Below are 25,283 nucleotides of genomic sequence, written 5' to 3' on the forward strand. Positions count from 1 at the left end.
GGTATTCCTTGATAACAGGGTACCAAGTTACGACATGAGGGACACATTTTCAAATTTATTAAATTATTATGAAATATTGCTCCTTACAAAGATTCATGTGTATATTTCCCTAAACTGAAACAAAAACTAAATGTAAGGTACATATTTTTCATGTCGCATATATCAAACACAGCAGTGCCTCTCAAAAATCACTTATTTTCTGCCAAATAGCACGCAACTAAATAAAAATACACTTTGTGAAGGTAATTTTGTCATGTTTTGTTCTCACACAAATCCAAATTAAGCAACTACCATGTAATCAAGGGGACACAAAATCTTACATCATGAACATCGAAATTTACGTTTGGAAAAAGACAATTGCAAGAAAGTATGTGGCGATCAAATTTGCATGTTATATCTGCTATCTAATAATTCATGACAATTTCAGTGAAATCTAGGGCTTTTTAATATAATTTAACATTGGCTAAAATGTTAAAGTATATGTTGTAAGTAATCACTAAATGCATGAATGTCTTGTATACGTAATTTAAGGTGAGAGAAAACATGGTTTGACTTATTTGGGTGCTCAACGTGTGGTGCCTTGGCAACACATTTATTTTCTTTTCAGCATACTTTTGAAAATGGCAACAAAAAAAAAACCCTAAAGGCATTCAAGGCTTGTTTAACACTATTTAAACATGACTGAGGTTGAAAAATAGCGGCACTGTGCCAAGCATTGGCTCTCTTATCTTACAACATGAAGGTGCAAGGTCCAGTTCCACCAATGACCAGAACCCCTGTCCTTATAGCAGTACTGAAAGTACTAAGTATCGAAGCGAAACAAAGCACACACTGAAGGCTGACTTTATACCTGCTGGCTGATTTCTACAGAATAGATAAAATTGGTACTGCATTCATAACCATGAAAACCAGCAACAAATATGTGGACCAAAATCCCCTCATAAATCACAAATACATATATATGTAATGTTGTATTTTCATGTGTTCATAATAGATAGGGAAACAATAGATGAGGTGTAGGTTGAAGGAATGCAGTACTTAGATTCCTCCTTCTACAGGTGATGCTACAGTACATGTGCGCAGATTCCTCTGACAAAACCTACCGTTTACTCTGGGACATCAGATGCCAATTTCACAGCTCCTTGCATAACCTGGAACTGCCACCAAGTCATGCACTACAGCTCCTCTGGATCATATTCAAAGCATCCTCTGTGATGTGACACCAGTGGACAAGTAATTGGTGTGAAAACACTCCCACCATCCAGTTGGGTTATTTCTTATTTCCACGTTTGCACCCAGATTGCTTGCAAACTCTTTCAAAACAGTCCGATCTTGGAAGTTCAGGATGCTTAGGTTTAGGACATTGAGAAGATGACAGGTTTCGGGACAGCCACAGTATGCTTTGGGAAGCTACAACAAGTGTTTGGTTATCATTCACAAATTTGGCATTTCTATAGTCTCCAGCAGCTTCCCACAGGAACATAGTCAGTAGTGGACTACCATATATCCAGCAATTTGTAGTTCCCCACATTTTACAGAGTGAAGGAGTTAAGCCTGGCTCACTGTGATATCACTTACCACAGTTGGCACGTACAACAAAACAATAGATAAACACCCAAAGACTGTCCAAGTCTAAGTGATGTCTGAAACCATCAGAAAGAACTCTTCTACCATAACAGCTGCCTCTCCCTCAGTACTCAGAAACCTTGCAGAGTGCAGAAGAAAGAACTCAACCCATTTTTCTACACTGCTTCTAAACATGTAGCTTGTCTTGGTCATTATCTATCTGTTAGCTACCTCCACCCCAACTGACTAATACTGGAGACTGATTGAATGAACTTTACACCTCCACAAACAAAATTTACTCAGTAATAATTTATTTCCCTTTTAATATCAGATTTAGATTATCTTTCCTCTACAGTAAATGGCTGTTAACCAAGGTTACCTGTCTTCAAAACATGGACCTAATGGAGAAAATAAATGCCCCATGCCTGGACTTGGTCTATGGACACTGGACTGCCCACTGGCCCCAATGGTAGACTGTGCAAAACTGCAAGATTGCTCAGATTTTGTTGTATGTTGAGTTGCTCAGTGGGGTAGGATTTGGACAGCCAATATGTAGACCTGGGGTTGATTTCTGGTCATGTTACCTCTGTCCTTGGAAAAAAAAAACCCTGGTTAATCTGCATTGTCCCAAATCCAACCAGGCTTTGGCTGGGAAAGCAATTTAGGATGGACTGGCATCCAATCCATAGAGTACAGAATCTGGTAATAAATACACCAATGGCCCTCAGAGCTGATATACACATGTACAATGATAATAAAGGCATTTTCCATTAAAAAAAAAAATGAACTTGTCCTTTAGGAGTTTTGAAACCTTTTACTCTACAGAGCCAACTATGACCTATGTATCTCACAATATTGTCATGTATTATTGCTACCCTCATGTATTGTGCTTGTTTTTGTGCCCATGTGTTGTTTTTTTTTTTTTTTGCCATGTCGTAAAAGTGAAGACGCAGTGGTTTGTTTACCTTCATGAAATAGACGTGATACACCACTAGATGGTGTAAATATTCATCTTTTCTCCAGGTGTGCCTCAAGGCCTGACTACTAAGACATGTTTTAAAATCTCTAGCTTTTCTAGATTTGTGCTGTGGAATGTTATTTGTCTTTAAACTGTTTGTTTTTGACTGAAATAATGAAAATAACACTGGTACTTTAAGCTTATAATAATGTAGTGATTCTGTGGAGATATTTGTCTGACCTCCAGAGCTGCTGTATGATTCTCTACCACATTTCTAAAATATGCATAAATGCTGTCACAATCTTGCACCCGGTTATCACAGTTGTGCAGTCCACTGTTGCAAATATTCATAAGTACATAAGCACAAAGTGTTCGCATTGTCCAGATGTCTGTGTTTTTAATTTGCGCCTCGTTAAAACAGCTGAACAGCCGTCAGTAATGGTGCCTTATTGCTATCATCTTTGCGGTGTAATCCAAGTTGTCTTGATGTTGACAATAAATAATCCATTGTAATTGTTTGACAGTGTTCCCTGGGCAATTATTTGCAGTTACAGCATCAAGAGGAAAATCACTTCCTTCATGTTTTATTTGCCTTCCTTTCATTTCACCATGTCCAATTTAATGAGTATTTTCTGTTTTAATCATAACCATGACTGTAACTAGAAGGATAATGAGGTAAAGAGTGTAAACTCTGCAAACATTTTTGATCTTTAATGATGTATTGTCAAATAAAAGAAAATGTGTCAAAGTTGTATGTTGATTGACTCCTCCCAAATCCTTTGATTTCTGCCAGATTTTTATGTAGATTAAATTCCATCCTGGAATTGTGCTTACAGGGTCCATTTTTCATAAAAGGACTTGGTCATTGGGGTCAAGGTCAACAAATTAGATTTTAAACCGGATTGGGATTAAACATGGCACAGATGTGAAGGTCAGTTCCAGACTTGCCCCATCAAGATCATTGAAAGGTCAGGCATATGGGTGAAGGTTGAGGTTTAGCTGCGATTTCTGTCTTAAACACAATGTCCACATCCTTATTGATGCTATGTTTACCCGACCTTGGGGAGGTGACAGTCAAAAGGCTAAACTCCCCATCAGACATGAAATGTCCTTGGGAAGATCCTCATTGTAAAGGCTCTTCTGGTGTGCAACTTGGCAGCACGCTGACGTGTGTCTGGGGAAACAATAACGCAAAAATAAATGGACAGATGTCCATCAGAACTGGTGGAAATAGATTTTGGTCAAAGGTCAAGATAAAAAAAAAAAAGACATCTGAATAAACAACTTTTTTGGTGCTACTCAACAACCAAGAAGGAAGATCTAATGCACATATTGAGATTGATATGCGAGTGAAGTTGCATTGACTCAAAAACACCATGACAGAACGTGTATATTACTTTAACATTTATATCTGCGACTGTACAGTATGCATCAGCCCTCAGATGCCTTAAAATTGTGTACAGTAAAAAAGATTCATAAAACAAGAAGGCTGGGTTGTAATGAAAAAAAAAAAAAACTTGAATTTTGATCTATTTTAATCATTGTTTTGACAGAAAATCTAACTGAAATATGATATATACACCCACAAAAGTAAATGTGGGTTTTACTACCAATGACATGCTTATTCATTTAAAAATAAAATTTAAAAAGTCATAGCTATCACTCCAGTAACACTTCAGCGCTCCATCACTGAAACCTCACTGTCACTTTATGAGAAATTTTGCTGATACAAAACCAATAACTGCCACCAAAGACATAAATCCAGGAATTCCTTCTTGGTGCTGCCTCTGTTATGAATCTGGCCTTCTCTGCTTCCAGCTGTTGGTAGAAGCTGACTTCTTGCTCCTCCAGCTCTTTTTGGAAGCTGGCCCACTGGGTTTCCACTTCCTGCTGAAATCTGACTTCCCGTACTTGACTGAAGCTGGCCTCCTGGGCTTCCAGGTGTTGGCAGAAGGCGGCTTGTCGTTTTTGCAGCTCTCTTCTGAAGCTGGCTCGCGGGGCTTCCAGTTCCTGTTGAAAACCAATTTCTCGTTCTTCCCATAGTTTACTAAAACTAGCTCGCTGGGCTTCTAGGTGTTGGCAGAAGGCGGCTCGCTGTTCTTCCAGCTCTTTTTGGAAGCTGTATTTCTGTTCTTCCAGCTTCCATTGGTAGCTGGACTCGATGTCTTGCAGGTCTTTGTTGCAGCCGTTTCTGATCACCGACTGCTGTTCATTGAACTTCTTTTTCAGACCTTCAAGCTCCTCCTTCAAATGCGCTCGCTCTTCCTCGAGTTTCAGCAGCTCCTCCAGAAGAGGCTCTGATGCTTTGTTGACAGACTTCAGAAAGCCTTCATTCCTCCACATCCTTAAAAAAAAGGGGGGGGGGGGGGGCAACATGAAATCTTTAGTTTTCAACTAAAGATGTGGCATTTAGATTCCACTGCTGTTTGCAGTGAAACCTGTGATCCTCCCACACGACACCCAAGTGAGCAAAATTACGCCTCAGGAGAACAGGGGCATGGTTTCCCTTTTGCGTCTGACCCATAAGAATTTGTTTGTGCTGGGTTGCTAATCCCACCACCAACCCCCAAGAATAATTTTCTGCAGTCTGGGTATCCTGGATGCAGTTTAACATCATACCCTGAATGAGATCTTGTTTAAATTAATTTAAATCAACAATAAGCTGTTACAAGATAAATGGTGAAACTAGAAAAATGTACCTCTTTTGGGTTTCCCCTGAATGTTTTTCTTGACATTCCAGGGCTGCCCTTTGTCACCGGTTCTGTTCATTATCTTTATGGACAGAATTTCTAGGTGCAGTCAGGGTGTAGAGGGGGCCTGGTTTGGGAACCACAGAATCTCGTCTCTGCTGTTTGCGGACGATGTGGTTCTGTTGGCTTCGTCAAATCAGGACTTTCAGTGTGCACTGGGGCGGTTTGCAGCTGTGTGTGAAGCGTCCGGGACGAAAATCAGCACCTCCAAGTCCGAGGCCATGGCTCTCGACCAGAAAAAGGTGCTTTGCCCTCTTCAGGTCGGTCGAGTGTCCTTGCCTCAAGTGGAGGACTTTAAGTATCTCGGGGTCTTGTTCACGAGTGAGGAACGGATGGAGCGTGAGATCGACAGACAGATCGGTGCAGCGTCTGCAGTGATGCGGTCGCTGTATCGGACCGTTGTGGTGAAGAGAGAGCTGAGTAGGGGGGACAAAGCTCTTGATTTACCAATCGATCTACGTTCCGATCCTCACCTATGGTCATGAGATTTGGCTCATGACAGAAAGAACAAGATCGTGAGTACAAGGGTGATTCTTTAACTACGGGCACTATTGGCCTTGTAAATGTAATTTCCACCACACCATTGCCTTACAATATAAAGCGCCTTGGGGCAACTGTTTGTTGTGATTTGGCGCTATATACATGTGCTCTGATGTCACTGTTTATCTCCAAAGAAACTACCCAAACAATCTTTCATACAAACTGTTTAAAGGGACATTACAGTGTTGTGGTGGAAATTACGGCAATAGTGTGGGACAACTACATTTTGTTTAAAAAAATCACAACAGTTGTATGACATTGAATACCCCAATTATGTTTTGATTATTTTACTGATATTTTACTGAGTTATTTTAAAACATTAGAAAAAAAAAAACGGGTTTTTTTTACCATTCATTTTTATCATTGAAGATCAAAAGTCTGGGTGTGGGACAAGCACAAAACGGCAATATTTGCATATAATGATGCTGAAAAAAGGTGAAAAAGTCATCATAGACTACTAGAACAAATTTCTTAAAACACTTTTATTGTAAAGATAACTATAAAAGTGTGAAATTTCCCCTTTTTTTCTGTTTTTCATACAATATGATCAAAGGACATAAGTGCCCATAGTCTAAGAATCACCCACAAGCGGCCGAGATGAGTTTCCTCCACAGGGTGGCTGGGTGCTCCCTTAGAGATAGGGTGAGGAGTTCGGTCACTCAGGAGGAGCTTGGAGTCGAGCCGCTGCGCCTCCACATCGAAAGGAGCCAGTTGAGGTGGCTCGGGCATCTTTTCCGGATGCACCCTGGACGCCTCGCTGGAGAGGTGTTCCGAGCACGTCCCATCTGGAGGAGGCCCCAGGGAAGACCCAGGACACGCTGGAGAGACTACGTCTCTCGGCTGGCTTGGGAACGCCTTGGGTTTCCCCCGAGGAGCTGGGGGAAGTGTGTGTGGATCGAGAGGTCTGGGCGGCTTTGCTTGAGCTGCTGCCCCCGTGACCCGACTCTGGATAAAGCGGAAGAAAATGGATGGATGGTTTTTCTTGACTGTCACTTTCCATTACAGTTAGTAAAGTTAAAAATATATATAAAATAGAAGTTAATAAATAGCTGACAAATTGTACAGGAATTGTTTTTTTAAAGAATAAAATGTGATGTTTGTCTGTTGGCTGTCCTTGATTCAAATAAAGTAGCTTATGTGCACTTAATACTTGTTTCACTAAAAAGTTACTACTCTGACACGGTACATGGTCATGTGATCACTGAACCTGAGTAACCTTGAAATGCCGAACTCATTTACAATGACAATGTTAAGGAACTGACTAAAGATAGAGCTATGGTTGCTATGAAACACTAATTTGAACCCCTATCACATGACCATTTGAACTTGGGTCACCCCCCCCCTCCCCCCCAAATGGTCCACCTATAAAATCAGTTCTTTGAGCCAGTGACAGCACAATATTTGGTTATGTGTGATGTTTACATTTGATCAGTTTTGTCCAAAACTGAACCCTCGATAAACACAAGCCTTCCACCATCTGAAAGGGTTTCAAACAGTTATGATCCAATGACATGTGGGGCAGCCTTCAGGCCCCTGTGACCCTGAACTGAAAAGAGTGTTAAAAATGAATGATAAATGTGTCAGATGTGTAAGGAGCAGGTATTTCACCGATTGTTCTTGTTGATTCATTGATCATTTATTTATTACATATCCTGAATGAGATCCTGTGTGATAAACATCAAAAGCTCTCACAAATGATATAATAGGAAAAGAAATGGTAAAATTAGAAGATCTTACCTCTTTAGACGGGCAGCCAGCTCTAGGAAGAGTCCTGGTGGATCCAAACGTCTTCCATTTACAGACTACGGAGGCCACTGTGCTCATTGGGACCTTCAAATCAGCAGAAATGTTTCTGTACCTTTCCCCAGATTTGTGCCTTTAGACAATCTTGTCTCAAGTGGATTTCAACAGTCAAGAAGAACTGTTGAAAGCATATATTGATCAAAATATTTGTGATTGAGTGGTTTGAATTAATTCACAGAACGTCTTAAGGGAGAATAAGATAATGTGGAAAATTGGTGTATAAGAAATGGAATCAATTTTGTAGGGATTTAAAAAGTGGAACCTAAAGAGTAAATCCATGCAGCCTTATGGGGCAACCTCATTGTCAGTACTTCTACCATCACACTCAACCTGATGGATTTACCCTTTCCAGGTAAGCTGTAGGGAGCTGGAATCAAACAGTCTCCCAATTGACAGTACAACTGCTATGCCCGCTTATCCATCTGGTACGAATGTGTTGCAGAGGATATTTACCAGCTCAAAACATGCAAAGCAGGAACGCATCTCTTTTTGCCAGCGATATGAAAAATTATTAGAACTAAGCATTCATTCTTGTTTATTCATGGGAAATTTATTTATTTCCTGTGATTAGCAGGACAAGCATCAGATTAACACAGTGAGTAAGTGAACTCGTTACACCAGGCCTCATATTTATAATCACTCTACATCACCATATTAGGGAACAGAAACTTCACTGCAAAGCCAATCACACGATGGCGTAACTGCAGAATCCCCCCCCCCCCATATGTAGTGTCCTATTTTACCACAACCATAGTTTCCTCCACTGATGAAGTTGGAGCAGGTCATTTCTTCTCCCCGGGTTGTGATTTTTCATACATTGTTATGAAATTTTTACTTAAGGTTCATACCCTAAAAGGCAATAACTAATTAAATTTAAGGCCATAGATCCAAGTCAGGAAAAATCCCCATCTTTAATGCTGAACAAATTTTGAAAAATTCACAACTGTCAAAAAAGATGAAATTCCTTTCATATTAGAGTGTTCTGTGGGACGGTATTCTTTATCAACGGACAAAGGATGATCGGGATCTGATCTGGGATTTTGTGGACATTTGAATTTAATATTGAAAAGCCCATTTAATGTATATTTAATATTATATCTTAATCAAATGTGCCCTAATCACTCTCATATTTGAGTGTGATTAGGGCAAACTGACACTCTCAATGAATAGACTAAGTTTGAGCCACATTGCAGATTAAGCTTATATTTGATTTTAACATTGACAAACATTTTTGACCTATATTTTAGCTTATGAAAAGCCACTTCTAACAGGACTTTGACCTTGAAATTTCAAGGTAAAAATTTGTGGAATTGGAAACTAAGGTCAGTGGAGGTTCGCGCTCCAGTTTTAGACAGTTTGTACAATGTTCAGACAATTTTCACACAGATACACATTACCAAATTTAAAGCAGAAAAGGTAAAATAACAAAACAGAATGTGAACATAATGGGATTAGGTTGTTTGTGGCTTTGAAAACCCAAGCAGAGGGTCACCCCTTTGAGTCTGGTCTGCTTGAGGTTTCTTCCTCAGAGGGAGTTTTTCCTTACCACTGTTGCTCTGGGGGTTGGTAAGGTTAGACCTTACCTGTGTGAAGCGCTTTGAGGCAACTCTGTTGTGATTTGGCGCTATATAAATTAAAATAAATTGAAATTGAATTGAAAAAACTGACACACTGTTTGCATTTGAAGCCAATCTGCTTTGTGTGCACGTAATCCCACCACATCAACAGTGGCGTGGGACAGTCCTGATTGGGATTAGAGTTGGGAAGACCAGCAGCTGTGTGTCATCCCCCATGTACAAAACAAGGTGAGTCAGGAACAGAATCAGTCAGAAAAATTGTCAAATCCCAATGCAGATCTGTCCTGGATCTACTACGGTGACTCTGGACAACTGGGAGCAGCCGATAGACAAAGAAAAAGCACTGGACTGCGCTCATTTCTTCATGATTAAAGTCATTGAAGTGCTCGTGTGGAAAGAAAACTGTCTTTAAAGGTGATTTGTATTTAAGATACATCTCTTAATTTGTCCATTTGCTAATAAGCGCTGAAAATGGAGGGACAATATCCAAAACTGGCTGTAATTGCTCAAGTGTTAATGTGAAGTTTTGTCAGATTCCTGGAATTAAAGCCGAGTCAAAACCACAGGCACATCTTCCTTATTTCATTGAAATGTCATTGTGATGACAAAAAGTGTCACTGTCTAAACACTCAGACCTGATTTCCTCAGCTTCTGATGTTTTTGGGAACTGGCCCGCCTGCTGTGAACGCTCACTGATGAGTTTGCACTGTGCACCGAACGCTGCAGATCCAGTGGGCCTCCACACTCAAAATGTTTGATTCATGAATAAGTTTTATTGATCATCAGCTGAATGCACATAGTCATGTTGGGGTTGAGTCCCTTTTAGGTGTGGCAGAGGTTCAGACTGCACCACATGCACACCGAGTGCACACTTTCCCAACACTCCTTTGACAGATTAGAGCTGATGTGTGTGGAATATGTGTACTGTAATGTTTGTTAAACGTATAAATTATAGATTTGCACTATAAATGTGTGAGGAGGGCTACAATGTGGACAACACACCAGTTTACAGCTGGAACACCACATATAGAGACAAGACACATTCACACCTGTGGTCAATTTAGTGTCGCTGTTTTACTGATCCTGCAGGTCTCTGCTGGTGGGAGGAAGGTGGAGCACCTGGAGGGAACCCAGTGGAAAAAGAGAAGAACATGAAAATTTCACAAAGAAAGGACCAGGTTGAAGTAAACCAGAGAAAACAGTGTTAACCACTAAGCCACCACACTGTGTGGGTCAGACCTTAGTGTTGATTTGCCCAGCTGAGGTCAAATTTGCCAAAGCTCAATTCATGGTTTAGGTCAACATCACGTCTGTCTGTGGGCAACTCCTCCCAGGTTCTTTGTCCAATTTTCATATAGGCTGTTGATTAAATTCCACTCTGAAATTGCACTTAAAAGGCTTAATTTTTGAAAAAGTCATGGTTAACACGTCTTAATGTCAATTGAACTGAAATTTGATTAAAACAAGACTGTTATGGTTCGTAGTACAAAAAGAACCCAATAATGCAGGCAACCACAAAACAAGAGGTGAGGTGAAATCACAGATGATATTTAAGCAATACAAAACGCAAAAACAGTCCAACAAATTCCAAAACACAAGACACTAAAGCAAAAATCACTAAGAGGGTGATGACAGAAATGCACAAAACTAAAAAAAAAAGCTACTAAACAAGATGATAAAGGTGCTCACAAAGTACTTACAAATCAAATCATGGAACACATAGGAGACAGCCAACATGAAGAAAACAGTAAACACACAAGGAAAGGCTTAAATGCACACAGGGGTGATCTCACAAACGGAAGAAAGGTGAGGGTAATTACAAATCATCAACAGTTGGGGAAGGTGCACAGGAAGAAGTTCATGAAAACACAAGCAAACCATGACCATGACAGTAAAATAGGAAGAACAAACTACAACAACTAAAGCACCACGCTCGTAGAGTGCAAACTTCTGCCAAGGCTAGTTTCCAATTTTACCTTGGAAAAATTTTTTCAAGGTAAAGTCCTGTTAGAAGTGGTTTTTCATAACCACTGCAACCTCTGTTTCATTCTTTGGCCACATCATTACCCTCTCTCCCTCTGTTACTAACCTGGGAGTTAAGTTTGACCCCCAGCTCTCCTTTGATGCTCACGTCACTTCCATATGCAAAACTTCATTTTTTCACCTACGAAATATTTCCAGACTGCGCCCCTCCCTTTCCCTCCCTGCTGCAGAGAAGCTTGTCCATGCCTTTGTCTCCTCCAGGTTGGACTACTGTAACGCACTCCTCATTGGGATCCCTGGCAGGAGCCTTCAAAAGCTCCAGTATGTTCAAAACAGCACTGCCAGGATCTTGATGAGGGTGCGGAAACATGAGCACATCACCCCCATCCCTCACACCCTCCACTGGCTCCCTGTTCACCTCCATATAGAATACAAGATCCTTCTGCACACCCATCACTGTCTGCACAGTGCAGCCCCCACTTACCTCACTGAACTGCTCACACCACAAACATCAACCCGGACCCGGTCAGGCCAACAGCACCGTTTGCTCCCGCCCAGGACACGGCTTAAAACTATGGGCGACAGAGCCTTTGAGGCCGCAGCTCCCCGTCTGTGGAATGCTCTCCCGGACCACCTCAGGGCTCCACAGACGGTGGATGCTTTTAAGAAAGGACTTAAAACCTTCCTTTTTAGAAAAGCATATATGGACTAAATGCTGTTCGCTATTTTTTACTTTTTTATACACTATTTTAAATTGTTGAAATTGCAGTATTTTGTTGTTTTATCTGTTTTCTCTGTTTGCCCTTGTAGCACTTTGAGGTTTGGTATCAAACAAAAAGTGCATTAGAAATAACATTTATTATTATTATTATTATTATTATTATTATTATTATTATTATTATTATTATAACCTAAAATATCATACAGAATATAGATCAAAAGGGCTTTTCATGTTAAAATCAAATATTCGCTATCCACAATACGGATAAGATGCAGATCAAACTTAGTCTATTCATTGAGAGTGCCAGGTTGCACCTCATTGTCACAACTGAGAGTGATTGAGGCACTTTTGATTGACATATAATACAAAATGTACACCAAATGGGATTTTCAATATTAAATTCAAATGTCCACAAAATCCACAATCCGGATCAGATCCGGATCAAACTTTGTCAGGCGATAGTGAGTGTCAGTCTGCAACTCACTTTAAAATATGAGAGTGATTGGGGCATGCTTGATTAAGATAGAATGTAAAATATACATTAAATGGGGTTTTCAATGTTAAATTTAAATGGCAACACAATCTGTAATCTGGATCAGATCCAGATCAAACTTTGTCAGTCAATTAAGGATACTGTCCTACATAGTGCTGTCAAATATGAAAGAAATTTGATCTGATTTGACAGAGTTATGGATATTTGAAAATTCATTCAATGTTAAAGATAGGGATTATTCCAAGATTTTTCCTGACTTTGCCCTTTGACCTTGAAAATGAAATCAGTTCTTGCATATCAGGATATTAATCTTCAGTAAATTTTTCATAATGATATATGAAAAATTGTGGGCTCCAGGCTGTTCACAAACACACAATCAAACAAACGGGCGAAAACGTAACTTCCTCCAACTTCGTTAGCAGCAGTAATTAAACACAAGAATGAGACATAAATAAAACCACACAACACAGTCTAAAGGAACAGTAAAATAAACAAAGACAAAGGAGAATAAGACAGTTACACCAACAAGCAAACCAACAGGGACTTGCACAATGACAACACAAGGAACAGTCACAAGGGGGAGTCAGAGGACAAAGACAGATACTGAAAGGGGGAGGCAGAGCCTTCAGCTTTCAGGCTCCTCTCCTGTGGAACCAGCTCCCAATTCGGATCAGGGAGACAGACACCCTCTCTTCTTTTAAGATTAGGCTTAAAACTTTCCTTTTTGCTAAAGCATATAGTTAGGGCTGGATCAGGTGACCCTGAACCATCCCTTAGTTATGCTGCTATAGACTTAGACTGCTGGGGGGTTCCCATGATGCATTGAGTGTTTCTTTCTCTTTTTGCTCTGTATGCACCACTCTGCATTTAATGTGATTGATCTCTGCTCCCCTCCACAGCATGTCTTTTTCCTGGTTCTCTCCCTCAGCCCCAACCAGTCCCAGCAGAAGACTGCCCCTCCCTGAGCCTGGTTCTGCTGGAGGTTTCTTCCTGTTAAAAGGGAGTTTTTCCTTCCCACTGTTGCCAAGTGCTTGCTCACAGGGGGTCGTTTTGACCGTTGGGGTTTTTCCGTAATTATTGTATGGCTTTGCCTTACAATATAAAGCGCCTTGGGGCAACTGTTTGTTGTGATTTGGCGCTATATAAATAAAATTGATTTGATTTGAAGGGGGAGTCAGAGGTCAAGGACAGACACTGAAAGAAAAATGCACAGATAACTCAAACAACACTGAACAGTCTCAAGGGGGAGTCAGAGGTCAAGGACAGACACTGAAAGAAAAATGCACAGATAACTCAAACAACACTGAACAGTCTCAAGGGGGAGTCAGAGGTCAAGGACAGATACAGAAAGAAAAATGCACAGATAACTCAAACAACACTCTGAACAGTCTCAAGGGGGAGTCAGAGGTCAAGGACAGATACAGAAAGAAAAATGCACAGATAACTCAAACAACACTCGGAACAGTCACAAGGGGGAGTCAGAGGTCAAGGACAGATACTGAAACAAAAACGCACAGATAACTCAAACAACACTCGGAATAGTCACAAGGGGGAGTCAGAGGTCAAGGACAGATACTGAAACAAAAACGCATAGATAACTCAAACAACACTCGGAACAGTCACAAGGGGGAGTCAGAGGTCAAGGACAGATACTGAAACAAAACGCACAGATTGTTATGTGTCGACGCGGGTTGAGGAGCGGACCTGCGTCTGACGGAACCCAGCGCTAAAATAACCAGAAAGCGGTTCCAATAACAAAAACAATTTATTGAGTCACCCTCTGGTGCTAAACAAAGTGTAGAAACTAAAACAGCGTCATTCTGGTGGAGTGAAGGCTGGCACGCTCTCCAGCGCCCAAAAGGATCGAAGCCCGGCGCTTCTGGACTTACTGTTACCACCAAACACCCCCCAGGTGGACACGACAAACTGACTCTCTGTGAAGGATAGAAGAGGTGAGGTAAGTCAGCAGTTACAACCAATATCCTTCAAAAGACACACACCATCAGCAACACATTCAGGTCTGTATTTTAAGCTTTATGCAAATGAGCAGCCTCTCACAACAGGTGGAGGATCACTTGTCCGCACGCCACAGCAGTGAGAAGCGAGCTGCACAATTCTCATCACAATTCAAATCTACTGCGTAACAGAATACCAAGTTACTATCAACAAGTAGTCAAACAATTAATCACCTCTGATGTGTGCTGACAGCATGTGTCCCTCACCCTTCCTGCTTCACAGGCACGATGTGTCAAACCCAGGCGCGGTCCTCAGCGTCTCACAAACGAACATCACAAGGTCAAGTTCCCGGCAATTCTGCTTGAATCACACATGGCTTAAATGCAGAACGCCATCTAATTATCTGCTTCAGCTGAAAGTCTTTAAGGTTGCATGTGAGCACCATCCACAGGTGCTGCACATGATGTTGATGAGGGTGAAGGACTCTTCAGCCAGCACCTTCTCCACAGACAAATCAGTTTTCATACCACCTGGAGAGCAAAGAAAAGAAAAGAACACCAAAATGTCCAGCCACACCCCCCAACACACAACACAGATAACTCAAACAACACTCTGAACAGTCTCAAGGGGGAGTCAGAGGTCAAGGACAGATGCTGAAAGAAAAACACACAGATAACTCAAACAACACTCAGAACAGTCACAAGGGGGAGTCAGAGGTCAAAGACAGATACTGAAAGAAAAACGCACAGACAACTCAAACAACACTCAGAACAGTCACAAGGGGGAGTCAGAGGTCAAGGACAGATACAGAAACAAAAACGCACAGACAACTCAAACAACACTCGGAACAGTCTCAAGGGGGAGTCAGAGGTCAAGGACAGATACAGAAACAAAAACGCACAGATAACTCAAACAACACTCTGAACAGTCTGAAGGGGGAGTCAGAGGTCAAGGACAGATACTGAAAGAAAAACGCACAGATAACTCAAACAACACTCGGAACAGTCACAAGGGGGCGTCAGAGGTCAAAGACAGATACTGAACGAAAAACGCACAGATAACTCAAACAACACTCGGAACAGTCACAAGGGGGCGTCAGAGGTCAAAGACAGATACTGAACGAAAAACGCACAGATAACTCAAACAACACTCGGAACAGTCACAAGGGGGAGTCAGAGGTCAAAGACAGATACTGAAAGATAAATGCACAGACAACTCAAACAACACTCAGAACAGTCACAAGGGGGAGTCAGAGGTCAAGGACAGATACAGAAACAAAAATGCACAGATAACTCAAACAACACTGAACAGTCTCAAGGGGGAGTCAGAGGTCAAGGACAGACACTGAAAGAAAAATGCACAGATAACTCAAACAACACTGAACAGTCTCAAGGGGGAGTCAGAGGTCAAGGACAGATACAGAAAGAAAAATGCACAGATAACTCAAACAACACTCTGAACAGTCTCAAGGGGGAGTCAGAGGTCAAGGACAGATACAGAAAGAAAAATGCACAGATAACTCAAACAACACTCGGAACAGTCACAAGGGGGAGTCAGAGGTCAAGGACAGATACTGAAACAAAAACGCACAGATAACTCAAACAACACTCGGAATAGTCACAAGGGGGAGTCAGAGGTCAAGGACAGATACTGAAACAAAAACGCATAGATAACTCAAACAACACTCGGAACAGTCACAAGGGGGAGTCAGAGGTCAAGGACAGATACTGAAACAAAAACGCACAGATTGTTATGTGTCGACGCGGGTTGAGGAGCGGACCTGCGTCTGACGGAACCCAGCGCTAAAATAACCAGAAAGCGGTTCCAATAACAAAAACAATTTATTGAGTCACCCTCTGGTGCTAAACAAAGTGTAGAAACTAAAACAGCGTCATTCTGGTGGAGTGAAGGCTGGCACGCTCTCCAGCGCCCAAAAGGATCGAAGCCCGGCGCTTCTGGACTTACTGTTACCACCAAACACCCCCCAGGTGGACACGACAAACTGACTCTCTGTGAAGGATAGAAGAGGTGAGGTAAGTCAGCAGTTACAACCAATATCCTTCAAAAGACACACACCATCAGCAACACATTCAGGTCTGTATTTTAAGCTTTATGCAAATGAGCAGCCTCTCACAACAGGTGGAGGATCACTTGTCCGCACGCCACAGCAGTGAGAAGCGAGCTGCACAATTCTCATCACAATTCAAATCTACTGCGTAACAGAATACCAAGTTACTATCAACAAGTAGTCAAACAATTAATCACCTCTGATGTGTGCTGACAGCATGTGTCCCTCACCCTTCCTGCTTCACAGGCACGATGTGTCAAACCCAGGCGCGGTCCTCAGCGTCTCACAAACGAACATCACAAGGTCAAGTTCCCGGCAATTCTGCTTGAATCACACATGGCTTAAATGCAGAACGCCATCTAATTATCTGCTTCAGCTGAAAGTCTTTAAGGTTGCATGTGAGCACCATCCACAGGTGCTGCACATGATGTTGATGAGGGTGAAGGACTCTTCAGCCAGCACCTTCTCCACAGACAAATCAGTTTTCATACCACCTGGAGAGCAAAGAAAAGAAAAGAACACCAAAATGTCCAGCCACACCCCCCAACACACAACACAGATAACTCAAACAACACTCTGAACAGTCTCAAGGGGGAGTCAGAGGTCAAGGACAGATGCTGAAAGAAAAACGCACAGATAACTCAAACAACACTCAGAACAGTCACAAGGGGGAGTCAGAGGTCAAAGACAGATACTGAAAGAAAAACGCACAGACAACTCAAACAACACTCAGAACAGTCACAAGGGGGAGTCAGAGGTCAAGGACAGATACAGAAACAAAAACGCACAGACAACTCAAACAACACTCGGAACAGTCTCAAGGGGGAGTCAGAGGTCAAGGACAGATACAGAAACAAAAACGCACAGATAACTCAAACAACACTCTGAACAGTCTGAAGGGGGAGTCAGAGGTCAAGGACAGATACTGAAAGAAAAACGCACAGATAACTCAAACAACACTCGGAACAGTCACAAGGGGGCGTCAGAGGTCAAAGACAGATACTGAACGAAAAACGCACAGATAACTCAAACAACACTCGGAACAGTCACAAGGGGGCGTCAGAGGTCAAAGACAGATACTGAACGAAAAACGCACAGATAACTCAAACAACACTCGGAACAGTCACAAGGGGGAGTCAGAGGTCAAAGACAGATACTGAAAGATAAATGCACAGACAACTCAAACAACACTCAGAACAGTCACAAGGGGGAGTCAGAGGTCAAGGACAGATACAGAAACAAAAACGCACAGACAACTCAAACAACACTCGGAACAGTCTCAAGGGGGAGTCAGAGGTCAAGGACAGATACAGAAAGAAAAACGCACAGATAACTCAAACAACACTCGGAACAGTCACAAGGGGGAGTCAGAGGATAAGGACAGATAGACAGAGACCCAGACAAAGGGCAGACCACAGACACTGACGTCACACCATGACCAAGGGTACACACACACACACACGCACACACCAACCACAAGAACAAACAAAACCACAGATACGTACAGGGGACCAAACACTGAGAACACAAGCACAGGACACAGACATGGACAAAGGCCACATGACAACATAGATTTTTTTTAGATATATAATTTCAAAGCAGGTAATGCACACATACATACACACATACATCTTCAACCGCTTATCTGGTCGGTTGCAGGGCAACACCTCCAGCAGTGTGGAGATATAATCTCACCACCTAGTCCTGGGTCTTCCCCGGGGTGTCCTCTCAGATCGACGTGCCTAGGAGGCATCCTTACCAGATGCCCGAACCATCTCAGCTGGATAATTTCAATGTGAAAGAGCAGCGATTCTACTCCGAGCTCCACAAGGATGATTGAGCTTCTCACCCGATCTCTATCACTGCATTTACACCAGGTCCACAACCAAGTTGCGATTGAAAAACGGACTCTCCTCGCCGTCACCCTCACTGATTCCCACTGGGGTTGCAGGCTGGTCACAATGGGGTTTCCCGGTCAGAATAAAGATCCATCTTGGTTGTCATCACTCCCCCTTCAACAGGTGTGCAAGTGTATTGAAATTTTTTTTAAAAATTTGCATTAATTTACATAAATTTAAAAATTTAAATAAATTAAATTTTGATTTATTAAGTTATATAGTGCGACAAGTCGTCTCAAGGCGCTTCACAAACATCATTTAAAAGACAGAATAAAATGAAATAAAGATTAAAAACACAATAAAAATAAAAAAAAATAAATCAATTCAATCAATCAATTTTTTTTTTTATATAGCGCCAAATCACAACAAACAGTTGCCCCAAGGCGCTTTATATTGTAAGGCAAGGCCATACAATAATTATGTAAAACCCCAACGGTCAAAACGACCCCCTGTGAGCAAGCACTTGGCTACAGTGGGAAGGAAAAACTCCCTTTTAACAGGAAGAAACCTCCAGCAGAACCAGGCTCAGGGAGGGGCAGTCTTCTGCTGGGACTGGTTGGGGCTGAGGGAGAGAACCAGGAAAAAGACATGCTGTGGAGGGGAGCAGAGATCGATCACTAATGATTAAATGCAGAGTGGTGCATACAGAGCAAAAAGAGAAAGAAACAGAAATAAGTAAAAGGAATAAAAGAAGACACACAATCATGTAAAATGCTAATGATAAAGCAGAAAAAAGTGTGTCTTCAAAAGTGTGTTTAAAACACTTGCACAAGTTGTGAGACTGGTTAACAGGCACACGGGCCTCATTATATGTCTTGATAAACTCTCACGTCTCACGTCACTCTCAACTTGATCCTATTGGTCGTAATTGACTCTCAATTGACTCTGCATGGGGTTGCATCAATGATCGCGGATATTAACATATTTTATAATTGCACAATTCAGTCACAATGCAAACTTGGTTGTAAACGCAAATAACAGATCACAACAGAGACCAGCCACGACTTGTGAGAGTTGACAACATGTCATGATCTTGTAGGTCTTATATACTTGGGTCTCAATCTGGTGTAAGCGGGGCATAAAGGAGACACCAGCCACCCTCCTGAGTATACCCATTTTGGCCGTAGTAATTCATATCCATGTAAAAAAAACTGTCAAAATGAAGAAAGGCCTAAATGTATACCTGAAACATTGCTGTTCTGTTTGCCTGTTACCTTGTAGTTGGAAAGCTCAGTGGTAAAGTTTTTTATGAGTCTATTTGCCGGTTCATGACTGGGTGTAGAAGAGTTTGATTTTTCCACATGGCTTGATAATTTATTAATTTTCTGCTAAAACACAGCTCCTCGTGCACCCTGAACTAATTATTAGGTACTCATCCTATTTTTTAATCAAAAAGATTACACAGAGCACACAGTGCTGTGGTTTTTCTAATTCTGATAGCTACTCCTGTGCTGGTGATAAATCTATGTGGCTGACAAGCTGCAGGTATTGTGAGTTCTGCACATGCTTTAATACATACATTTTTGTTCACTTCAAAGTAGCACTGTGGCCACATTCTCCACGTGCAGCACACCTCCTTGGTCTGTTTTTGTTGAGAAAAGCAGGAAAACACCTACTGTTGCCAGCAATGTGTAAAAATCCCCATCAGTCATCATCAGCTGTTGTACATCATTACAACAATGACGCAAAATGCAGTGCCACATTTGATGGTACATCTGTTTATATAGTACAGAGCTGAAATCACGTTTCTTTCACAGCAGAATCAAATGTACCGGTACAGTCATGTGAAAACGTGTTCCATCCTTTGCTTTTACTAGTAACAATTTTTATATGCAATTTTATATAGTAGTGTTCAGAATAATAGTGGTGCTATGTGACTAAAAAGATTAATCCAGGTTTTGAGTATATTTCTTATTGTTACATGGGAAACAAGGTACCAGTAGATTCAGTAGATTCTCACAAATCCAACAAGACCAAGCATTCATGATATGCACACTCTTAAGGCTATGAAATTGGGCTGTTAGTAAAAAAGTAGAAAAGGGGGGTGTTCACAATAATAGTAGTGTGGCATTCAGTCAGTGAGTTTGTCATTTTTGTGGAAGAAACAGGTGTGAATCAGGTGTCCCCTATTTAAGGATGAAGCCAGCACCTGTTGAACATGCTTTTCTCTTTGAAAGCCTGAGGAAAATGGGACGTTCAAGACATTGTTCAGAAGAACAGCATAGTTTGATTAAAAAGTTGATTGGAGAGGGGAAAACGTATACGCAGGTGCAAAAAATTATAGGCTGTTCATCTACAATGATCTCCAATGCTTTAAAATGGACAAAAAAAAAAAAAAAACAGAGACGCGTGGAAGAAAACAGAAAACAACCATCAAAATGGATAGAAGAATAACCAGAATGGCAAAGGCTCACCCATTGATCAGCTCCAGGATGATCAAAGACAGTCTGGAGTTACCTGTAAGTGCTGTGACAGTTAGAAGACGCCTGTGTGAAGCTAATTTATTTGCAAGAATCCCCCGCAAAGTCCCTCTGTTAAATAAAAGACGTGCAGAAGAGGTTACAATTTGCCAAAGAACACATCAACTGGCCTAAAGAGAAATGGAGGAATATTTTGTGGACTGATGAGAGTAAAATTGTTCTTTTTGGGTCCAAGGGCCACAGACAGTTTGTGAGACGACCCCCAAACTCTGAATTCAAGCCACAATTCACAGTGAAGACAGTGAAGCATGGTGGTGCAAGCATCATGATATGGGCATGTTTCTCCTACTATGGTGTTGGGCCTATATATCGCATACCAGGTATCATGGATCAGTTTGGATATGTCAAAATACTTGAAGAGGTCATGTTGCCTTATGCTGAAGAGGACATGCTCTTGAAATGGTTGTTTCAACAACACAATGACCCCAAGCACACTAGTAAACGAGCAAAATCTTGGTTCCAAACCAACAAAATTAATGCCTCGCAGATGTGAAGAAATCATGAAAAACTGTGGTTATACAACTAAATACTAGTGTAGTGATTCACAGGATTGATAAAAAAGCAGTTTGAACATAACAGTTTTGAGTTTGTAGCGTCAACAACAGATGCTACTATTATTGTGAACACCCCCCTTTTCTACTTTTTTTTTACTAATAGCCCAATTTCATAGCCTTAAGAGTGTGCATATCATGAATGCATATCATAATCTTTTTAGTCACATAGCACTACTATTATTCTGAAAACTACTGTACATACATATATATATATATATATATATATAAACATTCATTTTGTTGGGAAACAAGGTACCAGTAGATTCAGTAGATTCTCACAAATCCAACAAAACCAAGCATTCATGATGCTTGCACCACCATGCTTCACTGTCTTCACTGTGAACTGTGGCTTGAATTCAGAGTTTGGGGGTCGTCTCAAAAACTGTCTGCGGCCCTTGGACCCAAAAAGAACAATTTTACTCTCATCAGTCCACAAAATATTCCTCCATTTCTCTTTAGGCCAGTTGATGTGTTCTTTGGCAAATTGTAACCTTTTCTGCACATGTCTTTTATTTAACAGAGGGACTTTGCGGGGGATTCTTGCAAATAAATTAGCTTCACACAGGCGTCTTCTAACTGTCACAGCACTTACAGGTAACTCCAGACTGTCTTTGATCATCTTGGAGCTGATCAATGGGTGAGCCTTTGCCATTCTGGTTATTCTTCTATCCATTTTGATGGTTGTTTTCCATTTTCTTCCACGCGTCGTTTTTTTTTTTTTGTCCATTTTAAAGCATTGGAGATCATTGTAGATGAACAGCCTATAATTCTTTGCACCTGCATATAAGTTTTCCCTTCTTCAATCAACTTTTTAATCAAACTATGCTGTTCTTCTGAACAATATCTTGAACGTCCCATTTTCCTCAGGCTTTCAAAGAGAAAAGCATGTTCAACAGATGCTGGCGTCATCCTTAAATAGGGGACACCTGATTCACACCTGTTTGTTCCACAAAATTGACAAACTCACTGATTGAATGCCACACTACTATTATTGTGAACACCCCCTTTTCTACTTTTTTTTTTTTTACTAATAGCCCAATTTCATAGCCTTAAGACTGTGCATATCATGAAAGCTTGGTTTTGTTGGATTTGTGAGAATCTACTGAATCTACTGGTACCTTGTTTCCCATGTAACAATAAGAAATATACTCAAAACCTGGATTAATCTTTTTAGTCACATAGCACTACTATTATTCTGAACACTACTGTACATATATATCTATATCGATCTATATCTATATTGATCGATCTAGATCTATATAGATCTAGATCTATATATATATATATATATATATATATATATATATATATATATAGATAGATAGAGAGAGAGAGAGAGAGAGAGAGAGAGAGAGAGAATAACCCAGTTATGTCTGATGATTTGCGAACGTTCGTGCTGTTATATGGTCGCAAATTGGCAGGCAATGTGACGCCGGTAAAAAGGAGTTTTACCAGCGGCACGTTAGCAGAGCTGCTAAAATGGATATTTATGACCGTCTAACAGCATGAACGTCTGCAAATCATCAGACGCAAGGGTGTTATTCCCATTCTAATCCAATTCCATCATTTGCATGTTTTATTTTTCTGTAGGTAATTCGGTCAGTGAGGCTTACCGTGAAGCAGCATCACTCCAACAGCGGTCAGTGCGCAGAGTAATCAAATGTGAAAATCCATCAAATGTAAAACGTAATTCTGTGTCAGAATCCACATCAATACTTTCGTTTGGTAGCTTAAATTCACCCATTTTGGCGGCAGCGATACACGACTTTCTCTCACTCTCAGCTAACAGTGCTAGCAGTGCATGGCTAGTGTTCTGTCGAATTGTGCGTCTCGTTGCATAAATCGACAGTTCCGTGTCTCTACAATAGTGTGCACATGTACGCATGTGTAGGGATGGGTATTGATAAGATTTTGTAGATATCGATACCATTATCGATTCCGCTTACAGATCCGATTCCTTATCGGATCCCTTATCGATACCTCTTGTGAATTTTCTGTGTACTAAAAGTAGGCTTTACAGGTTTTCTATGTCAACAACATTTTACATTGGTCACTGGATCCTTGATCTGTGGACATAAATAAAAATAAACAAAATCTGTAGTTTTTGTCAAAAGCATTTCCTTTCAAACATTTTGGCATGAATGTCAATGAGAGGAAGAGCTTAAAATACCAAGACCTAATGCAGGAATGCAGAGAGAAAGGATGGCAAACATGGCTCTTTCCTGTAGAATAAGGGGGTAGAGGGTTCTTAGTGCATTCTGTGTGGATAGTGCTCACTGCATTTGGAATATCAGGGAATGTGGGGAGGATTGGAGAGTCAGCAGAAAGAGAGACTTATTGGCTCTGGTATAAGAGGCAGTAGGAGGGGTGGAGGGTTGGAGCTGATGGGACGTGAATTGGCCACCACTGCCAACTAGAAGTTGTCGCGGTTCAGGGTCGCAACGCCCGGTGAAGGTTGGGTACCATCTGACAACACTTCCTGTTGTGACTGCATATGCAGGATCCTTGGATGTATTCATCAAACAGTAACCTCAAAGAATAAAATTCACAAGAATAAACAAAAACTTGTCAGGGTGACTAGGTTTTAAAAGCCATTTTAAACAAATAAGTCTTGAGCTTTGATTTAAAAAGTGTTAGGTAAGAAATAATGTGTATATCAGGAATTACTTATTCCACATTCTACTGCAACATCAGTCACTATTACCCCAATGTTTATATTTTGACCTCGGAACTTGAGTTGATCAGATGACCTCAATGCCCTGCTGTATGTTTGAAGAGTTAAAATTTCAAACAGGTAAGACATGCAAGGCCATTAATGGCTTTAAATACACACATTAAAAGGTGATATTTGTTATGGTTTGGGCTAGAGTGTGAATTGAACCCAAACACTGGGAGCAGAGAGGAGGCAGAAATAATTAGAACATGGGTTTATTTACAATGGATATATGTACAAGAGGAGTCACTCGGGGCTACTGCCTAGCCGACTGGAGACCGGCCCACTCAGCGGTGGAACCAGGGAGCTGCAGTCCAAATGGAGTTGACCTGGGATGAGATGGATCCAGTGCCAGGTGGCCGCCTGCAAGCTGTCGACGTGGCTGAGGAGGAGAGACAGATGGGAGAGTGCTGAGCCGGTCACTTCCAGAAGTGTTTATTCACAGTCAATCGGTAGTTAATTATCTCAGCTGGGTCCAATTATGCTGACTGTTTGTTCAGGAGGAATCGGTTTGGATTCTCAGGCAGTTCAGTTTGAATCAGTGATAACTGACCACAGCCGATCCAGATAAGCAGGCAGTTAGAATTGTTCAGTTCAGTTTCTTCAGGAAAAGTTCACAGTTCAGTTTGTATGATATTCCAAGCAGAGTTCGGTGTGCAGCAGCTCATATGAGCCAAAAGGAGAGCAAACACTTAACTGGTTGATGCAGAGCGTGAACTCCATGCACAGGCTGAGGGTGAAGCTGGTCTTGGTGCAGAAGCAGTCAGATTTTGGTCCAGAGCAGAGGCTCAGACAGAAAGGTGTGTGGAAACACCAAAAAGTCAAGAAAAGGTTCAATTCTGGAAAACAGAGGCCAAGCTAACCTGGGGAGATGAGCTGAGTTTCTGGCGAGGATGGAATGAGGAGCTGTGGTTCATATACAGGTGCTGATTACAAGAAGGTTAGGTGTGTCAGTCAGCTTGCGGCGTGCCATCTGGCTGAAGAGAGAGAAGCAGCAGCAGCCCACAACAATATTATCACGTCGGGAGGTGTTTGTTAAATGACAAGCATCAGCATTTTGCACAAGCTGCAGGCGTGCAAAGAAAGACTGGTTAACAATAGCATAAACTGCATTGTAGTACTCAACATACATTGCACAACAACCTAAACGCAACACTTTTTTGCTCCCATTTTTCATGAGCTTAACTCAGTGATCTACGTAGAACATTTTCTATATAGACAAA

General features: G+C 41.3%; 1 long non-coding RNA gene across 1 annotated transcript; it reads left to right on the top strand.

The window, feature by feature from the left end:
* Nucleotides 1–1,139: 1,139 nt before the first annotated feature.
* On the top strand, nt 1,140–19,408 carry LOC117517795. The gene is made up of 3 exons (XR_004562835.1): nt 1,140–1,225; nt 13,291–13,293; nt 19,398–19,408. It is a non-coding gene; the product is annotated as an uncharacterized LOC117517795 (long non-coding RNA).
* Nucleotides 19,409–25,283: the final 5,875 nt, after the last annotated feature.

The sequence above is a fragment of the Thalassophryne amazonica genome, chromosome 9, assembly GCF_902500255.1.
Source record: "Thalassophryne amazonica chromosome 9, fThaAma1.1, whole genome shotgun sequence".
NCBI classification, from domain to species: domain Eukaryota; kingdom Metazoa; phylum Chordata; class Actinopteri; order Batrachoidiformes; family Batrachoididae; genus Thalassophryne; species Thalassophryne amazonica.